The sequence below is a fragment of the Bos javanicus genome, chromosome 15 (genome assembly GCF_032452875.1).
Source record: "Bos javanicus breed banteng chromosome 15, ARS-OSU_banteng_1.0, whole genome shotgun sequence".
Taxonomy (NCBI): domain Eukaryota; kingdom Metazoa; phylum Chordata; class Mammalia; order Artiodactyla; family Bovidae; genus Bos; species Bos javanicus.
Genome location: NC_083882.1, coordinates 73,896,898 through 73,919,075, shown reverse-complemented (window position 1 = coordinate 73,919,075; position 22,178 = coordinate 73,896,898). Strand labels below are relative to the sequence as shown.

The following is a 22,178-nucleotide window of genomic DNA, read 5'->3' as shown; positions in this document are numbered from 1 at the left end:
TGCAACCTGGTGTGCACCGGGCGTGCGGGGCCCCGAGGGCTTGCCCAGCAGGACAGCCCCCCGCCCCAAACGCCCTGCGCCGCCGAGGGCAAGCTCGGCTCTGCACAGACGCGGAGCGAGCGTCCTTTCCCCTCCCTTTCGCAGCTGACCGCTGTAGCGGAGACAGCTCTGGCTATAACTCGGATTAATTCTGTGTGTTTGTCGGGCAGATAGCCTCGGCTCCTCGAGTGACGCAAATAACAGATTCTAAGGCTCCCGCTCTCTCTCGCGTTCTCTTTCTCTCCCTCCCGCTTTCTTTTCCCTCTTCTGTTTCCTGCGCCCACGCATCCTGCTCGGTCGCCCACGGAATCAGCCAGCTACAGCTTCCCAGAGAGCAGTCATCCAAGTTACAGACAGACAGACTTCCCAGAGCAGGAACAAATAAACCTGCAATTAAACACACATACACACAGCCTTTTGCAAATGGCCAGCAGCGTTTAGGGGCTCCCCTGTGTAGGGGAGGAGAAAGCTGATTCACAAATCCACCGGCCTCCAGTCACTGCAGGGGGGCGGGGGGAGCGGAGAGCCGACGGAGAGGCCAGGGACAGGGAAGGGCTTGCTGCTGTAGCTTTGCCCTGGCACCACCACCTGAAAAGGAAACCCACCTCTATAAATACCCAGATGGCAGGGTATTAGCCGATAAACAACTTTGGTTGAATGGGAGGAGGAGAAAATGGAACAAAGACTGCAAAGGCTTAGTCTCTAGCAACATTATCAGGACTTTTTAAGACTAGGCGAGGCTTTAGCCTTTCTCCCTCTCAAAGACCAGGGGATCTTCTATTTTTCATCTTAAAATAATGCTCCTGAAAAATGAGCTGAATGGATTAGTGCTATTTTTAAACCAGTTTGAAAGGAGCTTGTTTCATGAGGGTGATAAAGAATGCGTGTGCGCACACGCGAGCGTGTGTCTCAGTGTGTGTTGTGTCTGAATCTGAGGTTTTTGGCAGAAGACATGCCACACCTCAGCGTGACAGAGGGTTTATTGATTGGGGATGTGATGGAGGTGGCAAGAATTCTTGCAGATTGGAAGATCGGAATACAATTACATACACAAATCACCCTCCCCAAATCTACACAGGATCCCAGATCCAGCTCATATAACTTATGCCCCGAGGAGGGGAGGAGAGGAGGCGGGGGACCAGAAAGCTATTTACATCATGCTGATGCCTGGTCCGTCTCCTTTATCAACTTTAATTATCAACATCCCCTGTCAGTGATTTCCCCTATGCCAATAAACAATTTTCCAGAGGTTACCACTAGGATTGGGGGCACAAGGCCCGAGAGACAGCGAGCGGTCATGGGACTGACCTTTAATCAGTGTGATCTTTAATACCCTCTCTTCTCCCTCTTCAGGCCCTCTGAGCCTTTGTAACTTGCCTCAGAGATTTTGGTTTAAGCTTAAGCCTGTCCTGGACCCTCAACTCCTGTCTGTGGCTTAAGCCTTGCCTACTATAGGAAGGCAGAGGGCGCCTGCTCAGCACGGAGGACACCCTCTGGCAGCCCATCAACAGCTGTTTATTTTTAGCTCCATGAATGCATGTATGTATGCATGTGAGGATGCCGCTGCAGTGGGGGAGGCAGGCAGCCAGAAGAAGTATCAATGAGACAGAGTCCGCCTGGGTTCTTGCACTGAAAATGGCTTATCACATGGGATCATTGGATGTGGCCCATTGGACAGAGAAAGCGTCCCCATCGTGTGTTTCAAGGAAGTCTTACTGGATTCATGGGAGTGTTAGGCTGATTATATTTTTAAAGGCACAGAGTAGGTCTATGTTTTTAGAGCTATAAGATGAGCTATGTGTAAGCATAAACTCATGTGACCACACTATTTCTAAGACTACACGAACTACATAGAGAAGAGACACTTTGGAACTGCGTGAGCTGCTTTCTGTTTCTAGGCTTTCTGTGGTAGTTGGCTGCTATTGTATCTGATGTTGAAGCCAAAGCAGCTTCATTCAAGATCACTTTGGGCACCCCTAACAGCTTTCAGCAAACCCCGTATGTAACCCTAACAAATAAGGCAGAGTTGGAAATAGAAGAAGTGTGCTCAGAACTTTTGAGAGTAGCAACCAAAATTACATGACCTGTGGCAGTCTGATGGACTCAGTATCTTTGCTTCTCCTCACAACCCCCACCCCCCACAAGAGAATGCCTCTCTTCTCTGTCTTGCTATTCTAATCAAGCTGAGTGGTTACACCAGGGGCTGGGGGTACCTAGGAAACTCAGCAGAAACATTTGCAGAAGGTTAGTCCTTCACAGATAGCATCTCTGGTTGCCCTATGCGTCAACAGTCAGATCCTTTGGTGCATGCCTGGACTGGAACTGGTGACCTTGGCTTTCCAGGCTGTCCTGCCATCCTTTGCTAAGGGCTGTGGTGCCCAATTCCTGTCTGAGCAGTGAAGCTAAGGACCCAGAGAATTAATAGACCGACATGGAATCTGTCCAAGATGAAAACCGCCTTCTGCACTGCCAACCCATCCCTGGGCATCCCAAGCATGAAGAGGACTCATTTCCCCTAATGCTGCTCCAGAGGGCCTGTGGGGTAGGCTGCTGTCACAAAGCCCTTGAAAGAACTGAGTCTTCTCTCTTTCAGGGTCGCTGAAGCCCAGAAATGTCCCACCGTGTCTCTTGTCTGCTCTCCAAGCACCAAGAAAAATGCCAGTAGGTAAAGTACTGGGTTTGGAAGAAGGGAAAAAAAAAAAAAAAAATCCAGCTCTTAGGAAATCAACCAAGGGGAGTCTATCGGGGAAGAAATCCAGGAAAGAGATTCCTCTTGGCCTAAAGACATCTCCATCAGGGAGCAGAACTATTTTGGCCTAAATAAGGGCCAGGGTAGGGGGAGAATAAACCAACAGTTTTTGAGAACCTATTATGTGCCAGACACTGTGCTGGGTGCTATTACATAAATGATCTTATGCTTATGGCTGTTTTATGGGTATCACTATAATGATGTTGCCCACCCCATTAGGTTGTACCTATATCAATCCCAAAATATTACTTATTTTTTCTATTTTCAAGGGTTTCCCTGGTAGCTCAGCTGGTAAAGCAACCGTCTGCAATGTAGGAGACCCTGGTTCTTCAGGGAAGATCCCCTGGAGAAGGGAACGGCTACTCACTCCAGTATTCTGGCCTGGAGAAGTCCATGGACTAAAGAGTTGGACTAAATTCTGTGGACTAGAGTTTAAAGCTAAGAAAATGGAGAGAAGGCAGTTTAAGTGACTTGTGCAAAAGTCTTGGAGCTTGAAGTTGTAAAACTAAGGATCTGATCATATTTATATTTGTGCGGTTCCCATACTCATGCTCACATCTATCATATTGCTTCGATTCCAATATCCAGTTTTCTGTGTTCTAGTTCTAGCTCCATCATTAGGAATTAGAGATATCTGGGACTTTTTCAGCAGTAACCTGAACAATGAAATTGATTTATTTCTCCTAAGAGTCCCTTGAGCCAATATAGCACACCACCACTCCCTCCCTCTCCCTACCTCGCCACAAGGCTATCTGCCTATGAGAAGAGACCTCCCTCTCCAAATCTCTCTACCGGAAAGTTCCAGCTGGTTCAGCTTCATCCAAAACTCAAGGGATCTGTCTGAAGCCAGCCAGTGTGAAGTGAAGATGCAGGGAACTTTCTGTCCATTCAGGCTGCTACAGCCAACCATGTTGCCCCCTCCATTAAGGAAGTCCTGTGGGTGGTACCAGGGAGGAGTTAGGAACTCCCCAGTCCAGTTTACCTAGAAGGCTCTTTGAAGGTGAGAACAGTAGCAAATCTGCATTTGGGTTGACTAGTCCTCCTTTACACTTTTAGAAACTGGCATCCCTGATCCTTTTCCTGATTATCAAAACTTCAGAGGCCAAGCCATTAGCACAGTGGGGGAGATGAGCCACAGCATGCATAATACAAGCTATTCCACCATCCCCTTCCTCTGTTAAGTACAAGTTTCATCACTTACCCTGATCAAGAGGTACATTCAGTCTTGGAAAACACTTCTTAGAAGCCAGCATATTTGGAGGTTTAAGGGAGATGTTTTGAAGGACCACTTGCATGCTGAAGAAAAGTAACTAGAATTCCACCCCCTCCCTTTCCTTTTGTCGGCATCAGCACTCAAAAAAGTCTCAACTCTCTATCCACCTGAAAGCGATGACAGTGTTCAATATCAGAACAGTTAAGACAATATCTGCTCTTTGCACACCTCCATCATCGAGAAGCAAGCTCTTTCAAATGCCTTCTTCCCCACCCTATGCCACTTGAACTGCATGGAGAACCAGATGATAGGCTTTCCGATGCATTGCCAGATGAAAGGCACATTTGGGAGAATTGGGACCTAGAGGGTCACCCGGGAGTGTCTCGAGTGGGCTTCATGGTAAGGATCTAAGCAAAGACAAGGAAGCCAGAGCAAGCACATGTTAGGGGCTGAGGCTGAAGCAGTAGGGTGGGTGGGACTCAGGACACCAGCGTGCTTTAGTTTAGCAGAAGCTACATAGAAAAGAATCGGAACTTTGGATCATGGGGAGAAAATAAATAATAATAGGAGTGCTTCAAGATAGCTGTGTGAGTTTGGCCTTGATCTTGTCGTTGATGGACAGTTGTCTACCTCTGAGGGCAGAGAGACCTCAATCACAAATTCATTGGGAGGGGATGATCTAATGGAATTCAAATTAGCTGAACTTTTTATCATTATTAAAGCAGTCTTGAAATTAGCTGCTGCTCTGTGAGACTTGGATTGCTATATCTGATAGTCCAACAGTAAAAAATTGGCTTTGCATCTCTTTAAGTCCTAGTCTAATAAATACAGGCCATGGAGCAGTGGAAGAAAGGCCTAACATATCTGCTGGATTGGCTGTTTTTGTTTTTGTTTTTTACTTATTGGCAAGGCTATGAGTTAATGAGCTGAGTCTGAATCTTTTCATGAGAGGAGATAGTTCAGCTCACATGTGAAAATCTGGCATCTGCCAATGGTTTTTAACTTACCCCTAGAAGTGGAAATAAAACTGGGGGAGAGAAAATATATTTTCTAAGTACAGCGGGTTTTCCGACAACCACAGTTTTTGTAGTGATTGGGAGAGAGCACTCTGACCTCAACAAATTCTGATTTGGTTAATCCTGGTGGTGGTGGTGGCAGGGTGGAGGGGGTCTGTTTTATGTGGAGTCTAGATTAACATTGTGAGGCTGGACCAATGTCTGTGTCAGGGCTGGGGAGTCCCCAAGGGGTATTCAGGTCAAAAGAAACCAATAAATGACAAAATCTTACAGCCTAACCAGGCAGACCTGTCTCATGAGCCCTGGGTTTCCGAGATCATTACCAATCATCCTAGACAGTGCTGGCAAATGTCACTTACCTCACCATCCAGGAACCTGTGGCTCAAAACCCATGAAGAAAAGCCTTGGATCTTAAATGAAAATGTCTAGAGTGAAGCCATCACAATATGGTAGAATGAAATGTAAATTTAATTGAAGAAAAAAAATCGAGATGATTTCATCCTGTATTTAGGGGCAGTCCAATTCTGGGGCTCTTTCTTTCTTACCCCCCATATTCTCAATCAGTCCTAAGTAAGCTCTTTCACTCTATATGACCAGGATTAACGGATTGATGGTGCCTCCATCTGGTTTCAATTACATCACTCTCAGATACCTGGGGTACCTTCATTGAGTGAGACTGCTCTGCCAGAGAGTCTTGAAACTTCATTTTGGAAGAGGTAGGATTTGCTGTGGTTTCCCTGACCTGGGGGGCTGAGTACTGGGCTGATTCTGGCACGAGGCAGGAGGAGGAGACAGGGAAACTATTATCAGCCATCTGGATATAACTCAGAGGGGAACTTGCCAAAGAAAGAGCAAAGCCACTGCCCCAGGAGGGGCACCTCAGAGAAAGAGCTGGGTAGACAGTGAATGGAGGAAGGATGGTGATCAAGAAGGGGTGATGATGGCGAGGGTTAAGAGGAAGATGAATGTGAGCAGCAACATTGCGGAAAGCACGAGGCAAAGGATGAGGTGTGTCCTGGGTGTCTGAGGACTGCTTTGAAAACTCATCTGGTCTCCTCTTGGTCGCTGGCGCTCCTATAATAGCAAGAATGAAAGGGAAAGGGTGTCAGCAATCTACATTCCATCACTCAGAGCTCCTTGTGAGCGCTCAGTTCCAAGTTCTCCCATCCTCTCCTTCAGTGGTATCATTTTGGTTTCTCTGGACATAGCAGAGGCACGAGGGCCAGATGTTCACGGCTACAGTTAGGTAAAGGGATGCTCAGCCTTACCAGCAGGTGGCCAAATATGAGTTCACTCCAAATTGGTAGATCTAGACCAACTGTTCATCAAGAAGTCACATTTCTGGCAAAGCAGAGCTTGTGATATCAACCAGGTCAAACCAGAAAGAGTTGCTTCCACTGGTAGCTGAGGGCCAGGAGGTTACATCATAGACAAATATGTTTAACCCAACCACTCTGTTTAAGACAATGACAGCCCAATTGTTCAGCAGGTGCTGCAGTAAGCCTACTCTTGCATCTGCTGTGTTATTATCAGCAGGTACCCTTCTGACCCCATTATGACATCACTCTGCCTACTGGGAAAGGGGCAGCTAGAAGGAGGTCTTGAGACAGGGGTAGGGCAAGTAGGTAATATCTGGTGTGACTGCTGTCCCACTGTGTAGGTTTAGAGACACAGAAGTGAAACTGGAAAGCATCACTCAATCCAAAGAGGAATGGGGATCCTATGACTTGTGTGCATGCCCCGTAATGTCCAACTCTTTGCAATCCTTTGGACTATAGCCTGCATATAGTCTGTCCATGGGATTTTTCAGGCAAGAATTCTGAAGTAGGTTGTTTCCTCCTCCAGGGGATCTTCCCAACCCAGGGACTGAACCCACATCTCCTGCATCTCCTGCACTGCAGGTGGATTCTTTACCTGTTGAGCCACTGGGGAAGTCCCATCCTATGACTTACCCGTATCTCAAATGTCCAGGAAGAATCAATGTGGAAAAATGCTTTAAGGTTCTGCGTGAAGTGAAAAGGATTACACCTTTGCATGGTACAGGAAAGTTGAAATAATATGTGGGATTCTCCCAGGGACCTAGATACTTTGAAAATGTGGGCTGGTGAGTGACCAACTTTAAAAAGGTAAGTGGCTTGTGTAATTCCAAATTCCCAAATGACTCTGTATCGAGGGAGCTCAATCATGAACCAACCTGAAACAGGGAAAGGAGTGACTCAGGACAGGATCTGTGTGTAAATCAAGGAGGTGGTTTCACGATCTTTATTACCTGCAGTTAAAAAGCCAGATCAAGAACCTTGATTTCAACTAACATCAACCAGAAAGTCAGAACTTGAGCTGCGAGTGAAGATTCTGGTCTTGACTGTGCCATTTGCTCCCAATTGAAATCTAGAACACAGCACTCGGTACCTGAAATTCCCAAATTAGAAAATGTGCGTACTGCTACCTGCCCTACCTCACAGGATTTTATTTTTAAAAACACAGGTGTGAACATGCGCCACAATTTTAAAAGGCCTCACCTCTGTCATGGAAATTCTTCTTAGTCATTGTGGCAGTTCTTCTTTTTTCTATCTGAGCTTCAGAGAGCACAGATTGGACAAGCATTGCTATGTAAGTAATTGCCTTATGGACTGAATCTTTTTTCAGAAAAACAGGCTCAGAATGCTCTAGCTCCAGGAAGTTTATGGAACAATCTTGGAACCAGGTATGACCTATTCATATCAGGTAATAAGAACAAGCTTCACTTCCAGTTTCACATTGTCCCTTGCTCCTTGCTTCTCTTGAGTTCTCTCGCTCTGTCTCAGGGAAATTCTAAGAACCATGAATGTCACGGAGGGGCGGGGTCTGCTAGTCTCTGGTGATGCCAGCAAGTTATTTACATCTCCCCAGGTCTTGGCTGCCTCAAGCAATTGTGGTATTTAATGAGAGCATGCAAGTAAGATGCTTAGCACTGAGTTGGCACCCAGTAAATGTTAAATGAAATTATGAAGGAGGCAGAAGAAACCAGCCTCTGGAATTTCATCCCCCTTGGTGGCTCAGGATATCTTATTTTCTCCTTGGTTCAAGGCACCAAGAAGCTCTGATGCCTCAAATTGCTACCCACAGGGCAGGGCAAAATGACTGCTATGGAATTTCTACCAAAGAGCCAGTAGAGGGAGCTCCCAAGTAAAACTTCCCCGGTCTACCTCATTTCTCTATAAAACAAATCTCTGCTCAGAGGCCGGGAACTTTTTCTCTACCAGAAATCTTTTATTTAGAGAAAATTGGAGCCCTCATCAAAAGACCTGGACCCAGTCCTGTTTTCAGAGTAGCCAGGGAGGGGTTATTGTACTTCAGAGACAGCTTGAGTCCCATGCCAAGTTTGGGCTCTGGGCTACCCAGAATAGAAAGTTCCTATTAGGGCTGATCCCAGAAGATGTGGGGTGAGACTTTTGAAGCTAACACTTTTCCAGCCCGTGGAATTTTGAATGTTCTCTAGTTTTCTAATCATCCTCTCCCTACAAAGATTGAGATTCACAGTGCTTTGTTATTGTTCCGTCACTCACTCGTGTCCAAATTTTTGCGACCCCATGGACTGCAGCACACCAGGCTTCCCTGTCCTTCACCATCTCCCAGAGCTTGCTCAAATTCATGTCCATTGAGTTGGTGATGCCATCCAACCATTTCATCATCTCCTTCTGGCTTCAATCTTTCCCAGCATCAGGGTCTTTTCCAATGAGTCGGCTCTTCCCATCAGGTGGCCAAAGTACTGGAGCTTCGGCTTTATCATCAGTCCTTCCAATGAATATTTAGGACTGATTTCCTTTAGGATTGACTGGTTTGATCTCCTTGCAATCCAAGGGACTCTCAAGAGTTTTCTCCAAAACCACAGTTTAAAAGCATCAATTCTTCAGTGCTCAGCCTTCTTTATGGTTCAACTCTCATATCCATTCATACCTACTGGAAAAACCACAGCTTTGACTATGCAGGCCTTTGTCAGCAAAGTAATGTCTCTGGTTTTTAATATGCTGTCTAGGTTTGTCATAGCTTTTCTTCCAAGGAGCAAGTGTCTTAATTTCATGGCTGCAGTCACCATCTGTAGTGATTTTGGAGCCCAAGAAAATAAGTCTTTCACTGATTTCATTGTTTCCCCATCTATTTGCCATGAAGTGATGGGACCTGATGCCTTTTTTGAATGTTGAATTTTAAACCAGCTTTTTCACTCTCCTCTTTCACTTTCATCAAGAGGCTCTTCAGTTCCTCTTTGCTTTCTGCCATAAGGGTGGTATTATTTGCATATCTGAGGTTATTAATATTTCTCCCGGCAATCTTGATTCCAGCTTGTGCTTCATCCAGCCCGGCATTTTGCATGATGTAATATAAGTTAAATAAGCAGGGTGATAATATACGGCCTTAGCATACTCCTTTCCCAATTTGGAACCAGTCCGTTGTTCCATGTCTGGTTCTGTTGCTTCTTGACCTGCATACAGATTTCTCAGGAGGCAAGTCAGGTGGTCTGGTATTCTCATCTCTTAAAGAATTTTCCACAGTTTGTTGTGATCCACACCGTCAAAGGTTTCATCATAGTTAATGAAGCAGGAGTAGATGTTTCTCTGGAATTCTTTTGGTTTTTCTATAATCCAATGGATGTTGACAATTTGATCTCTGGTTCCTCTGCCTTTTCTAAATCAAGCTTGAACATCTGGAAGTTCTCGGTTTATGTACTGTTGAAGCCTACCTTGGAGAATTTTGAGCATTACTTTGCTAGCATGTGAGATGAGTGCAATTGTGCGGTAGTTTGAACATTCTATGCCATTGCCCTTCTTTGGGATTGGAGTGAAAACTGATCTTTTCCAGTCCTGTGGCTGCTACTGAGTTTTCCAAATTTGCTGGCATATTGAGTGCAGCACTTTCACAGCTAAGTGCTAAATCATCTTTTAGGATTTGGAATAGCTCAACTGGAATTCCTTCACCTCCACTAGCTTTGTTCATAGTGATGCTTCCTAAGGCCCACTTGACTTCGCACTCTAGGATGTCTGGCTCTAGGTGAGTGATCACAGCATCGTCATTATCTGGGTCATGAAGATCTTTTTGTACAGTTCTTCTGCTTATTCTTGCCACGTCTTCTTAATATCTTCTGCTTCTGTTAGGTCCATACTGTTTCTGTTCTTTAATGTGCCCACCTTTGCATGAAATGTTCCCTTGGTATCTCTAATTTTCTTGAAGAGATCTCTAGTCTTTCTCATTCTATTGTTTTCCTGTATTTCTTTTCATTGTTCACTTAGGAAGCCTTTTTTAAACTGTCCTTGCTATTCTTTGCAACTGTGTATTCAGATGGATGTATCTTTCCCTTTCTCCTTTACCTTTTGTTTGTCTTCTTTTCTCAGCTATTTGTAAGGCCTCATCAGGCAACCATTTTGCCTTTTTTCATTTCTTTTTCTTGGGGATGGTTTTGATCATTGCCTCCTGTACAGTGTTATGACCCTCTATCCATAGTTCTTCAGGCACTTTGTCTATCAAATCTAAAAGATCACAGTCCCTAAAAGACCTTATTGCTCATGCCCTAAGTCATGTCGGACTCTGCAACCTCATGGGCTGTGTAGCCCACCATGCTTCTCTGTCTATGGGATTCCTTAGGCAAAGATACTGGAGCAGGGTGCCATTACCTCCTCCATGGGATCTTCCCAACTCAGGGACAGAATCTGTGTCTCCAGCATCTGCAGGCCAATTCTCTACCACTGGGCCACCTGGGAAGCCCCAGAAGTCCTCATTACAAGCCTGTTATAAGGCAATCATGGAACCTGGATGCTCTGAAGCAGCAGGCTGAAGGAAACAGTCCTTGCCTATGCTGAAGAGCCTTTAAATGCAGGCACCTGAGAACTCAGTGATGGGCATGAACACCTTCTCAGATAAAAGACCTAAAATGCTGCCAAGAGGTGCAAGATGAACTCTGCTGAGCCTCTGAGACAAGATTTTCCACAGTTCCTTCTCTGCTCAGACCCCTCAGGTCAACCAGGAGGCCCACTATCAAGGGAAAAAACTTCTTTATTCCCCACACTTACTTTCTGGCTCATAGTTAATCAATGTAATAGTAGGAGCCCCAAGAGATGGCGGGAGATCTTGCCAGTCTTTCTTTCAATTAACATTTGCTCAGTGTGGTTTTGATCAGCAGTGGCCTCCTTTGTTAAAGGGTACCCAAGGGGGCTCTGTGCCTCACCTACTTACAGAATGATGCAGAGCTCAGGAGGAACCCAGAATAAGATGAAGACTTGCCATTCAGGAAGCTTAAGAACATCTGAGTGCTCCTCTCCCTCCTCCTGCTGGTTCACTATCAAGAATAACAACAGCTGGTATTTACTGAATATTGACAAGCCTCAGGTGCTGTGCTAAGAGGTATGCCTACATTATCCCATTCTTAGTGAAACAGTACCTTTACAGTGTCCATTTTGAAGTTGTAAAGCTGGGGCTTGGAGAGGGGAAATCACCTGCCCTGAGCCAAAGAGCTGTTTCAGTGTGTTTGCTATATTCTGAAATACAGAGTGACCCCCTCTTTGAGCCCTAGCTGGATTCTCCAGAACAGACAACAGTTCCCTTCAGCATCAGGGACTTTCCCAAGGGTAAGGGCAGCCTGGGCCGTGGTACACACCTTGTCAAGTTCCCCTCAGGCCCCACGGAAGTATCTGATGTTCCTTTTCGTTGCATTGCCTCATTTCCATGGGGTAAGTGTGCCCTGTCTTGGGAGGAAACAATTACACCAGGATGAAGCTCTTGCCTTCCTCTTCTCTCTCTAAGATAATCCATCTGACACCTGACCAAACTGCAGAGAACAAATGGGACTCATTACATCTTTGGAAATTTCATTCGATTTTTAGAATTGGGGATGAGCTGGAAGACTGACAGCTGGAGACCTAGTTCAAGAGTAGAATTATTTAAGCCTTATGCCAGAAAAGAAAAGACTGTTTGGGACCTGCCATTAAGAATAATCTATAGCGGGGGTAGAAGTAGGTAATGGTTTATATCAGCAGCTCTCAAGCCATGACTCCATCTACCCTGAGTTGTAACTTTGCTGGGCTCTGTTTGCCCAGCAAAGGGTTAAGGGTTCAGTGTTGGCTCTTTTGACACAGAGGTTTGGACCAGGTAGGGAAAACAGAGGCTGTATAGCTAACATCAAAGGAGGCACTTCTCTTCAATCCGAGATGACAAAGGCCCTGCTTTCAATTACCCCATGAGCTTGACTGTTACTACTACCCTCCTCTCCTGAAGTCAACAGAGGGAAGCTGTCCAGTGAGAAGGTGGGTTTCTGATGATAAGAGAAAAAAAAAATGATACTGTCTTGAAGAGCCCGAGAACCACTGGCAGGCAGGAGGCTCAGGTCTGTCTCAAGTCCCTCCTACCTTGTCTTCTCATGTTCTCGTCTCTAACGTTTTGGCTCATGGAATAACTTGCTGTTCTGGGCCACCAGTATAAGCAAATTTGTTCCAACTGGTTTGAAATATGTTCAGTTACAAATCAAAAGAAAACTTTGGTCTGGATTATAAATAACAGGAGAATTACTAATGTTTTGATTATATCTGGAGCTCATGCACAGGACAAGTTCATTCTGATTAGGGATTTGGGGCCCAGTTCACTTAAACAAGAGGCACCAACTCCTCAGCAGGAGCCAGCCTTCATTGGGCTGCAACTTGCTTCATCTGCATCCTGCTTGGAGCCTTCCAAGGCCAAATTGGTTACAGAATATTTGTTTCCCCTGAAATTGCCTTCAAATGCCTGGAAGTCTTCCAAGGGACCTAAAGGGATGGGGTATTAGGGACACAGATGCCTTAAGAATGGGGGAAACACTAATAATACCAGTAAGAATTAACCAAGCACCTGTTATACACCAGTGACGTCACTCAGTCATGTCCGATCCTTTGTGACCCCTGGGACTGTAACCTACCAGGCTCCTCTCTCCATGGGATTATCCAGGCAAGAGTACTGGAGTGGGTTGCCATTGCCTTCTCCAGGGGATCTTCCTGACTCAGGGATCGAACCCAGGTCTCCTGCATTGCAGGCAGACGCTTTACCCTCTGAGCCACCAGGGAAACCACTATATACACCAGGCAGTGTCCTAAGCACTTCACATAGCTCCATTTACTCACAGTAACCCTGGGAGGCAGCTACCAGTATTATTCCTATCTTACAGATGAGAAAAGAGGGAGGTGACTGAACTTGTCCAAGGTCTCAGGGCTATTTAAGTAGGTGGGGTTCTCATCCAGGCTGTCTGGCTTATGCTCTGAGCCCCGTGCTAGATTTTCTGCTTCTCATGGAAGGATCTCCAGTAGGGTCAGTGGGGGAGGGTCTGAGCATGCATAGGTCTCAAATGAAAAGGGATCCATATTCAGTCTGGTGTTGCATTTGCTGTGGACAGTGTGCGGAAGACCAGATATCACAGGGACTAATGGGCCCATAGAAACCTGTTGTCTGAGGCCTGGGGACCCCCTGACCACTCGATCCAGCACCATAGAAGAAGACTGTGATAACAGTAGCTTTAACACACCTTAGGAACTCCTGCGCTATGCTAAGTTGCTTCAGTCGTGGCCAATTCTTTGCAACCCCATGAACCGTAGCCTGCCAAGCTCCTCTGTCCATGGGATTCTCCAGGCAAGAATACTGGAGTGACTCCAAAAGGGCAAGAATTATTTAACTTTCTCTGAGCAACAGTCATAAGATTGCATAAATTATAGGGTGCGCGGACCCTGACCCTTCATTTTAGAGATGAGGTCAAAAGAGGCTAAGTGAATCATGAAGTCCATGAGGTTAGGGCAGCAGAGACTGGATGGGAACCCAACTGCCTCCTGGTTTAGTCAGGCTGTCTGATCATGGGGTGTCTGAAGGCTGGGGGGTCAGATAAGAGAATACAGTGCTTACTGCTGAGGGAGGCTACTAGTACTCAAGACCCCGCATTCTAGAAAAGAAATGGAGATGTTTTTCTAACTTGTGTCAGGAACTAGAGCCTGGAGGGAGAGTCAGTTTACGCCAGCTCACAGGCCAGGTTGACTTCCCTGGTGGCTCAGATGGTATTAGCCTCTGTCTACAATGCGGGAGACCCAGGTTCGATCCCTGGGTCTGGAAGATCCCCTGGAGAAGGAAATGGCAACCCACTCCAGTATTCTTGCCTGGTAAATCCCATGGACGGAGGAGCCTGGTAGGCTACAGTTCACGGGGTTGCAAAGAGTCGGACACGACTGAGCGACTTCACTTCACAGGCCAAGTTAGGGAATGAACTCATTGATTTCTGTCCCCAAATATCCAGATCACCAGATACACAGGTGGTGGGGGTGGTTAGCTTATAAGAGTCTGAGAGCTCAGACATCCGTAGGCTAACATAGAGCAAGAGAACTTCTCTTGCATTGGTGGAAGTGGTCAAAGAAATGTTTTCAGGGAGGGATAGTGGCTAATTTGCTCTTTCCTTTTCTCTTACCTCACCTCCCTGAACCATTTTTGTTTCCTAAATCTAAGTGAATTCAAAACAGAAAACTAAGTAGAAGCAAATCACCCTCATAGTGAATTGGGATCCTAACTGCTGCCCCAGAGTGAGGGTAGGTGAAGCCACTCCCTGCAAAGCCACTCCCTTCTCAGACTTGGTTGTTCCTAATACCGAAGGTATGGTGGTCTGGATAAGGCCTATAATTCTCAAACCTGACAACTCAAACATAATCAGCCTGTGGGCTTCTAAGAGTATGAACTGCCCATAAAAACCTGGCCTTGTCCCCAAGCATAACCAAGTCCTTGGAACTAAAACCTGGATCTTAACAGATGCACTTTTTTCTTTTCAGCTGATACATCCACACCCACTGAAATGCTCATATAAACTCATCGATGAAAGGGTTCCTGATATAGTGGGACACACGACATAGAAGTCTGCAACAGGGAAAGGAAGCCTATGGTGGCTTGTTGGTCAGGCAAGGGCTATATAAGTTCATAAGAACTCAGGGTGGGCATAAGTCTTACTGAGAGGAGAATGTGGGCTGCTAAAGGCCTCTTTCACCTTTTGAACTGTGAGTGCCATGGTGGCAAGCAGGATCCAGATCTCTGAATCTGCTGAGCCTAGAATATGGTTTTTCCAGTAGTCATGTATGGATGTGAGAGTTGGACCATAAAGAAGGCTGAGTGCCAAAGAATTGATGCTTTTGAGCTGTGGTGTTGGAGAAGACTCTTGAGAGTCCCTTGGACAGCAAGGAGATACAACCAGTCAATCTTAAAGGAAATCAACCCTGAGTATTCATTGGAAGGACTGATGCTGAAGCTTCAATTCTTTGGCCATCTGATGTGAAGAGCCAACTCATTGGAAAAGACCCTGATGCTGGGAAAGATTGAAGGCAGGAGGAGAAGGGGACAGCAGAGGATGAGATGTTGGGATGGCATCACCAACTCAATGGACATGAATTTGAGCAAACTCCAGGTGATAGTGAAGGATGGGGAAGCCTGGAGTGCTGCATTCCATGGGATCCCAAAGAATCAGACATAACTGAGCAACTAAACAACAAAATATATGGCCTACCAGACCCTCCACGATGTTGATGAGGCCATGGGGACTGGGTAAGTTATAACTTTCTTCTGTTCTCTATTAGAGAATGAGGTCATTGAAAATCAAGACCTGGATGAGGAGTAGATGGTCATTCCTGCCCCCAAGGAATCACTGAGGGACTCTCACGATGTCCAAGGAGAACTCTGAACATCTGGCCCAGTGGAAAGGAGGAGACTTGAGTCTTGCCCCTCAGCTCCAGTGAGTCAAATGCAGATGATCTTCTTACACACAGACTCTTGAGGTCCAGACTTGTGCTAAGTATTGATGGGGACCCTTTCTCCTTACCTGGACACCTCCACTTTTAGGACTGGGAGCTGGGAGAAAAGGGTTTATGGGCTTTGAACTAAAGGAAAAGGTCCAGGGAAGATCCCAGGCCTGTCCCTTGCTTGGCAGGGTCAATGAGAATAGTTCCTTTGACTTTCAGTAGGGGAAGAAGAGGGAAGGTAGATTTTACCCAGCATCTCTCAAGAAGCATACCTGAGTATGTATGTGAAAAGGTCTAAGAACAACTACACTGGCTTCAGAACAGGAAGAATCTACCCAGGAAAGAAAGTCATATGGTGGAGATGCCATCCCACACTGGGCCACGAGAAGATGCTACCCAAGTCACTTTTCTGATGCTTCCGTGGGCCCGTCAGTGGCCATAGGTATAATAATAAAGATAACAATAAAAATAACAGTAATAGATCCTTTGCCATGTGCCAAAACCTTTGCAAATAACTCAATAAATTATAATAACTCTTTGTGGTGAATACTATTATTACTCTCATTCGGTCCCATCACTTCATGGCAAATAGATGGGGAAACAATGGAAACAGAGACTTTATTTTCTTGGGCTCCAAAATCACTGCAGATGGTGACTGCAGCCATGAAATTAAAAGATGCTTGCTCCTTGGAAGAAAAGCCGTGACCAACCTAGACAGCGTATTAAAAAGCAGAGACATTACTTTGCCAACAAAGGTCCGTCTAGTCAAGGCTATGGTTTTTCCAGTAGTCATGTATGGATGTGAGAGTTGGACTATAAAGAAAGCTGAGCACCGAAGAATTGATGCTTTTGAACTGTGGAGTTGGAGAAGACTCTTGGGAGTCCCTTGGACTGCAAGGAGATCCAATCAGTCCATCCTAAAGGAAATTGGTCCTGAATATTCATTGGAAGGACTGATGCTGAAGCTGAAACTCCAATACTTTGGCCACCTGATGCAAAGAACTGACTCATAGGAAAAGACCCTGATGCTGGGAAAGACTGAAGGCAGGAGGAGAAGGGGATGACAGAGGATGAGATGGTTGGATGGCATCACTGAATCAACGGACATGAGTTTGAGTGAGCTCCAGGAGTTGGTGATGGACAGGGAGGCCTGGTGTGCTGTGCAGTCCATGGGGTCACAAAGAGTCAGATACAAATGAATGACTGAACTAAAGTGTCAAGAAACCAAAACTTGGAAAGTTTAAATAACTTATGAAAAGTCATATAATCAATGAAATACAAGTGCCAAGATATGTTTGAACCCAGGTCTGTTTGGCTGCAAACCCTGAACTGTTTGCTGTTATACTCAGGACACTGTGAGAGTCTAGCCTACCAGAGCTCTATGTCTACCTCTACAGTTGAGTGAGGTGAGACAGAGGGGAAGGCACGGTTTAAAAAAAGATGTTAACATCTTCTGTGCACAATATGTGTAGATTCATGTATCATGTATGTAGAAGAGAGTGTGTTTAGATAAGCTACTTCTCCTTTCATTCTCCATACATTAGACACTATAATGTGAACACTCCCACTTTGGGGGGCTTCCCAGGTGGTGAAATGGTAAAGAATCCACCTGCCAAATGGAGGAGAAGCAGATTCTATCCCTGGGTCAGGAAGATCCCCTGGAAAAGGAAATGGCAACCCACTCCAGTATTCTTGCCTGGAAATTCCACGGACAGAGGAGCCTGGTGGGCTCCACAGCTATGCAGACATCTGGACGCGACTGAGCACGCACACAGTCCCACTTTTTAGGTGAAGTAAGCAGGTCACAAAGAAGCTAAATAATTTGTTCAAGATCATACATCCACTCGATTTCTTGAATCTGTGTGGTTTGATGCCAAATCCATGGCTCTTTCACTATAACATACTGTCACAATAATCAGATGCACTCAGAGTCAGTTCGCATTTATTACGCACCCACCACAGGTTAAGCACTGTGCCAGGCTCTTTCACAAACACCAAATTGTTATTCATTGATTGGTCTTCCAGTTCACTAAGTTGGGCTGCAGCTGCAGCAGCCTCCTAGTCAAGGTTATATAAAAGAATAAATCAGAGTAATTCCTTTTCTTCTTCTTTCTAGGTATTCTCAGTAGCTAAGTCCAAGCTAAATATTTCACAAAAGGGTGCTGTTGTCACCTGAAGGACCAGGGAAAAAAAAGAAAAACTAGATTAAGGTTGAAAAACTCAAGTCTCAAAGTCCCCGATCCAATGATGGAGGGTCAGTAGTGTCTTCGTTCTCTTTGCTGGATGAATTTCTAATGCCATCCTATTTCCATTCTAGTCCACCCTACATTTCTGAGGTGCCCTCTAGCTTTGCTCCTTCAAGGTAAAGAAGCAGGGAGGCAGTTGATGATGGAAGGAAGGAAAAATTGCCTTGCTTCTAGAGTCCATCAGGAATTTAGTCTTTCTTCCTCTTGACCCCTTGAGCCTTGAACTCTAATTCTCCCACGTCAACATCAATTGAATGTATTACCAAAGTCTTTGCTGAGAACCTGTCACACTAGCCCAAGAGATCCCTGAGAAGACTTTGGAGCAGTGGTGAGGTAAATAATGATTGATCAAGTAGTAAATAATAGCAAAATGTCTCATGAAGCAAAGCTAAGTATTTTTTCATTTGATTGTGGATGGTGAAAACTAAGTACATATCAGGCAGAAGATCTGCTTGATGGAGCCAAGCTCAAAAGTGGTGGGTGGGACTTGGATAGATGCTTCATTTCTAAGGCCTGGGCTCTAACCCAAGGCTTCAGCAAAATTAGGGAGATATCAACAGATGAATTCTGTCTTCAAAGCTGTGACACCCTCACCAGCAAGTGGTGGGCTTTTCACAGAGTGAGACTTGGTTAGAGAAGGAGGAAACCCCAATGGAGGAAAGATGGAGGCTAGTGAAGTTTTGTTTTTGTTGTTGCTGTTTTTGCTGCAGATGGATTATTTGCTTGAGGAGGGAAAATGAGCAACAGTGCTCCCAGTCTAGGATCTGGGTGACTTCTTGCCTAGGCTGGCTTCACGGGTGTGCAACTTGTGTAGACACACATGGCCCTGTGCTCAGCAGGAGAATGCATGAGTAGGAAGACACGCACCATATATGTGTTCACCATTCCTCGCTGCCCCCATGAGGTTGGCAGTTCCCCCAAGAGCACAAAATTCCAGTGGGAGCCCAGTGAGATGCAAAGTAAGTCAAAGGTGAGTGTATGAGGAAGGGGGGGGCATGGACAACATCAAGAGGTCCTGCTGTTGGAACTAGAACTTGCTTGAATGTAGAAATAAGGCATTGGGGTTCTATGAAACACTAATGACCAAGGACCCCTACTTTATCATTTCTTACTCGTGTTCCTTCCCTCTATTTGCCAACCACCTATGCTGAAAAGGATGGCATGGAAAGAAAGCGGACACTAGAGCAGTCCACGGTTGCTTCTCCTTCCACTCCTTCCTTCCTCATCATTAAGCTGAAGTCAGAGATGCTGGTAGAACATTCACATATTAGAAGTCAGATGAAAGCAGCTGAGTTCGTTTTGTTCAGCGTGTCCAGTGAGCTGGTAATAAGTGAACACATATGCAGGTATGACCTATGGGATACAAGTTGTGTGATTTCAGTGATTCTGCAAATAAATTAAATGCTCCTATATTTTCATTTAAAACTAGCATTGCACAGTATAAAGATGGATGGTTAAATTCATGCTAATGAAAATTTTATTTTTATTTAGCATGACATGAAACTAGCAAATAAAAAACATGACAAGAGAGAGACTTAAGGAAAAAAGCTTTATATTTTAGTACCTTTAATAACACTTTTTTCCTGCGTATTTGAACGAGGGGCCCTACATTTTTTTACTGGGCCCCTTGAGTTATGTCGCTGGCCCTGCTCCTACCCTTATTTTTCTTATGAGAAACAGAGGCAAAGCACCAGGGCTAATTCAAGGCAATGAACGGAAAACTTGGACTTGATTCTTCTCCTAAGCAGGTGGGCATCCGTTTGCGGTAACAGTGGTCTCCAACGTCGTGCGCAGGGAGAACTGACACTCCTGAATGAATATGAGGAAACCCCAGGCAAATTCCGGTTCACCACATATACTCAGGGATGTCAGATCCACCCCTAAACCAGAAGTGGTATTTCTCCGTTGGCGTCTTCACACAGCGACAGAGGTGAAGAGAGTCCATGCTGTCCGTGAGCTCACGGGTGGAGAGAACTCTGCACGTGCACATACACACGCATGCACACTTGGGTGCGTTGTGGTTGGTCTTGACACACGTTGTACACGTACACCACACGTAAGTGTTTGCGTGTGATGTGGGCTCGGGCACCTCTTAGAACCTGAGAGAGGTGGGTTTACATGGGTCTTGGCGGCGGGGTTGGGGTGGGGAGGACTCCTGACTGACAACACCTTTAAGGCTTGGGTGAATGTGGTCCTTCTGGGCCTTGGTCCTCAAGAGACCCCCGCTGAGACTGGAGAGCTATCCGGGCGGGTGTGGGGGCTGGTGGGGGGACACATGGCTCTATTTCCAGGACCAGTTTCTCCTGTAACCACTCTGCTCTCCCTTTATATCACAGGAAGACAAACACCTGTTGACTTCGAGAACAGAGGGTTTTCGACTTCTTCTGAAAGGAGTGACACGAGCAACCGGGGCTGTGAAAGACTATTCCCTTCCACCCCTGGACCAAAAAACGAGGAGACAGTCTCATGAACGAGGCCCTTGAGTGACATGGAGAGCGGATGTCAGGCCCGCTAACCTCTTTTTACTCGGCACCAGCGAGTCCGGAAGGACGGGGTCGCCATCTACTTGCTCCCTTTAGCTGCCTGGCGCTTCTTCCCCACAGCAGGCTTAGTGCCCAGTCTGTGTCCCCATCTCACCTCCCACCTCATCTCTAGCCTTTGGGTTATGCTAGCCAACAGGTGGCAAGGGGACTGCTGATTCTAACTTCCAAGCGCACCTTCCCCAGTCCCCCACCCCATCTGCTGAAAGAGATTCACTTCTCATGAGAATCTGGTAAGCCTGCCAGCACCCCCAGGAGGAAAAAGTCACTAACTCACTTCTTTAGAAGCACCTTCCCCACCCCCCACTGGGTGGTCTTGACCACCACCAGCCTACCAAAGAATCATTGCATTTTATTGTTTCCATATTTCCCAGTGCATTTTAACCAGACATTCAAATGGCACCCCGACGTCTATATTTAAAGATTGTAGTGGGGGGACTCCCCGCCCCCACCCCCCTCAGAAGAGACCTGTGTTCCACCTCCCAGAAGTGGCTGCTCATCAGAGAGGAGGTGATTCAGCTTTCCTAGAAGATCATTTGCAGGGGAAAATACAGTACTAGTGCTCAGAGTGCTGCCTGCTTCCAGAGATTTAAAAAAAAAAAAAAAAACACCACCAAAAAAACCCTGCTCTCAGACACATGGAATTCCCATTGACGAGGTCTGACCAACACCAGGCGCTGAATTTTCCCCATTAAACTTAAAGCTCAGGATGAAAGACGTGGGGGTGGGAGAAGGGGTCCCATTTGGCCTTTTCAGCCCTCTGGAGGACCTGAACTCTGCTCACCGCCCCCCAAGGTCAAACGACTGATGTGCAAAAAGTCCCCTCTGTCTGTCCCTCCACTTCCCCTGCCCAAGCTCTCCCTCCTCACAAAGAAGGACTCTCGTTGCCACAACGCAATGAAGCCCCGGTGGATTTACCCAGATTAGAGAACCCCTTGAAGTCTCTGTCAGAATCAATCTTCTCAAGAATAACACTTGTTGGTCACCACCTTGCTTTGTGCGGCCGCGGGGAAACCAGGGCTCCGCGGGGCACACCGGCCTCTGACCCCCCATCTCCGCAGGGCACCGGGCAGGGCGCGGCTCCTCACCTCACGGGACGCCCCCCAAAACACACACCCCGCGGCACCACCGCCCACACTCTGCAAGCCCGCGCCCCGTTAATTTACCTTCTCCACTCCAAGCTGGGCCCATCCCAGCACCAGCCCCCCCAGAGCCCGGAGGCCAGCGCCGCGGCTTCCCAGGCGATGAGAGGCCCTGGCCGCGCGCCAGCCTCCGCCGCCGCCGCCGCCGCCGCCGCCGCCGCCCCCGCGGTTTAACCCTCCGCCCTGCGGAGTTCAGCCTCTCCGGGCTTCAGGCTGCAAAGTTTGCCAGGCGCTTTTTTCCGGCGGTTTTCCTCCACACAACCGGCCCTAAGAAATCCTGCACAGAGATTTCCCTCTACAGGTGGTTGTGAGCTGTAGCAGTTTTTGCTCTTGCAATAGAAACGTGGTGGTTTGGGGTGTTTTTCTGTCTTTAATTTCATTTTACCTGCTATTCAGGATTTTTTTAAAAAAATTATTTTGCCGGCCCCCACTAAAGACGCAGCTTTTCTCCAAATAATGGGATGATAGATTAAATTCTTTAT

General features: G+C 46.4%; 2 long non-coding RNA genes across 9 annotated transcripts; one reads left to right on the top strand and one right to left on the bottom strand.

The window, feature by feature from the left end:
* Positions 1 to 5,462: 5,462 nt before the first annotated feature.
* On the bottom strand, positions 5,463 to 6,525 carry LOC133226989 (uncharacterized). Its single transcript, XR_009729686.1, has 2 exons — positions 6,286 to 6,525; positions 5,463 to 6,091 (listed from the first exon to the last, which is right to left on the bottom strand). It is a non-coding gene; the product is annotated as an uncharacterized LOC133226989 (long non-coding RNA).
* Positions 6,526 to 6,614: 89 nt separating this feature from the next.
* Positions 6,615 to 21,526, top strand: LOC133226991 (uncharacterized). 8 transcript variants are annotated; one of them, XR_009729690.1, is made up of 5 exons: positions 6,615 to 11,389; positions 11,789 to 12,288; positions 14,812 to 18,984; positions 19,170 to 20,070; positions 20,351 to 21,526. It is a non-coding gene; the product is annotated as an uncharacterized LOC133226991 (long non-coding RNA). The 8 variants fall into 8 exon arrangements; XR_009729693.1 differs by having other exon boundaries at positions 6,615 to 12,288; positions 14,812 to 18,022; positions 18,725 to 18,984; XR_009729694.1 differs by having other exon boundaries at positions 6,615 to 12,288; positions 14,812 to 18,347; positions 18,725 to 18,984.
* The last annotated feature ends 652 nt before the right edge of the window (positions 21,527 to 22,178 follow it).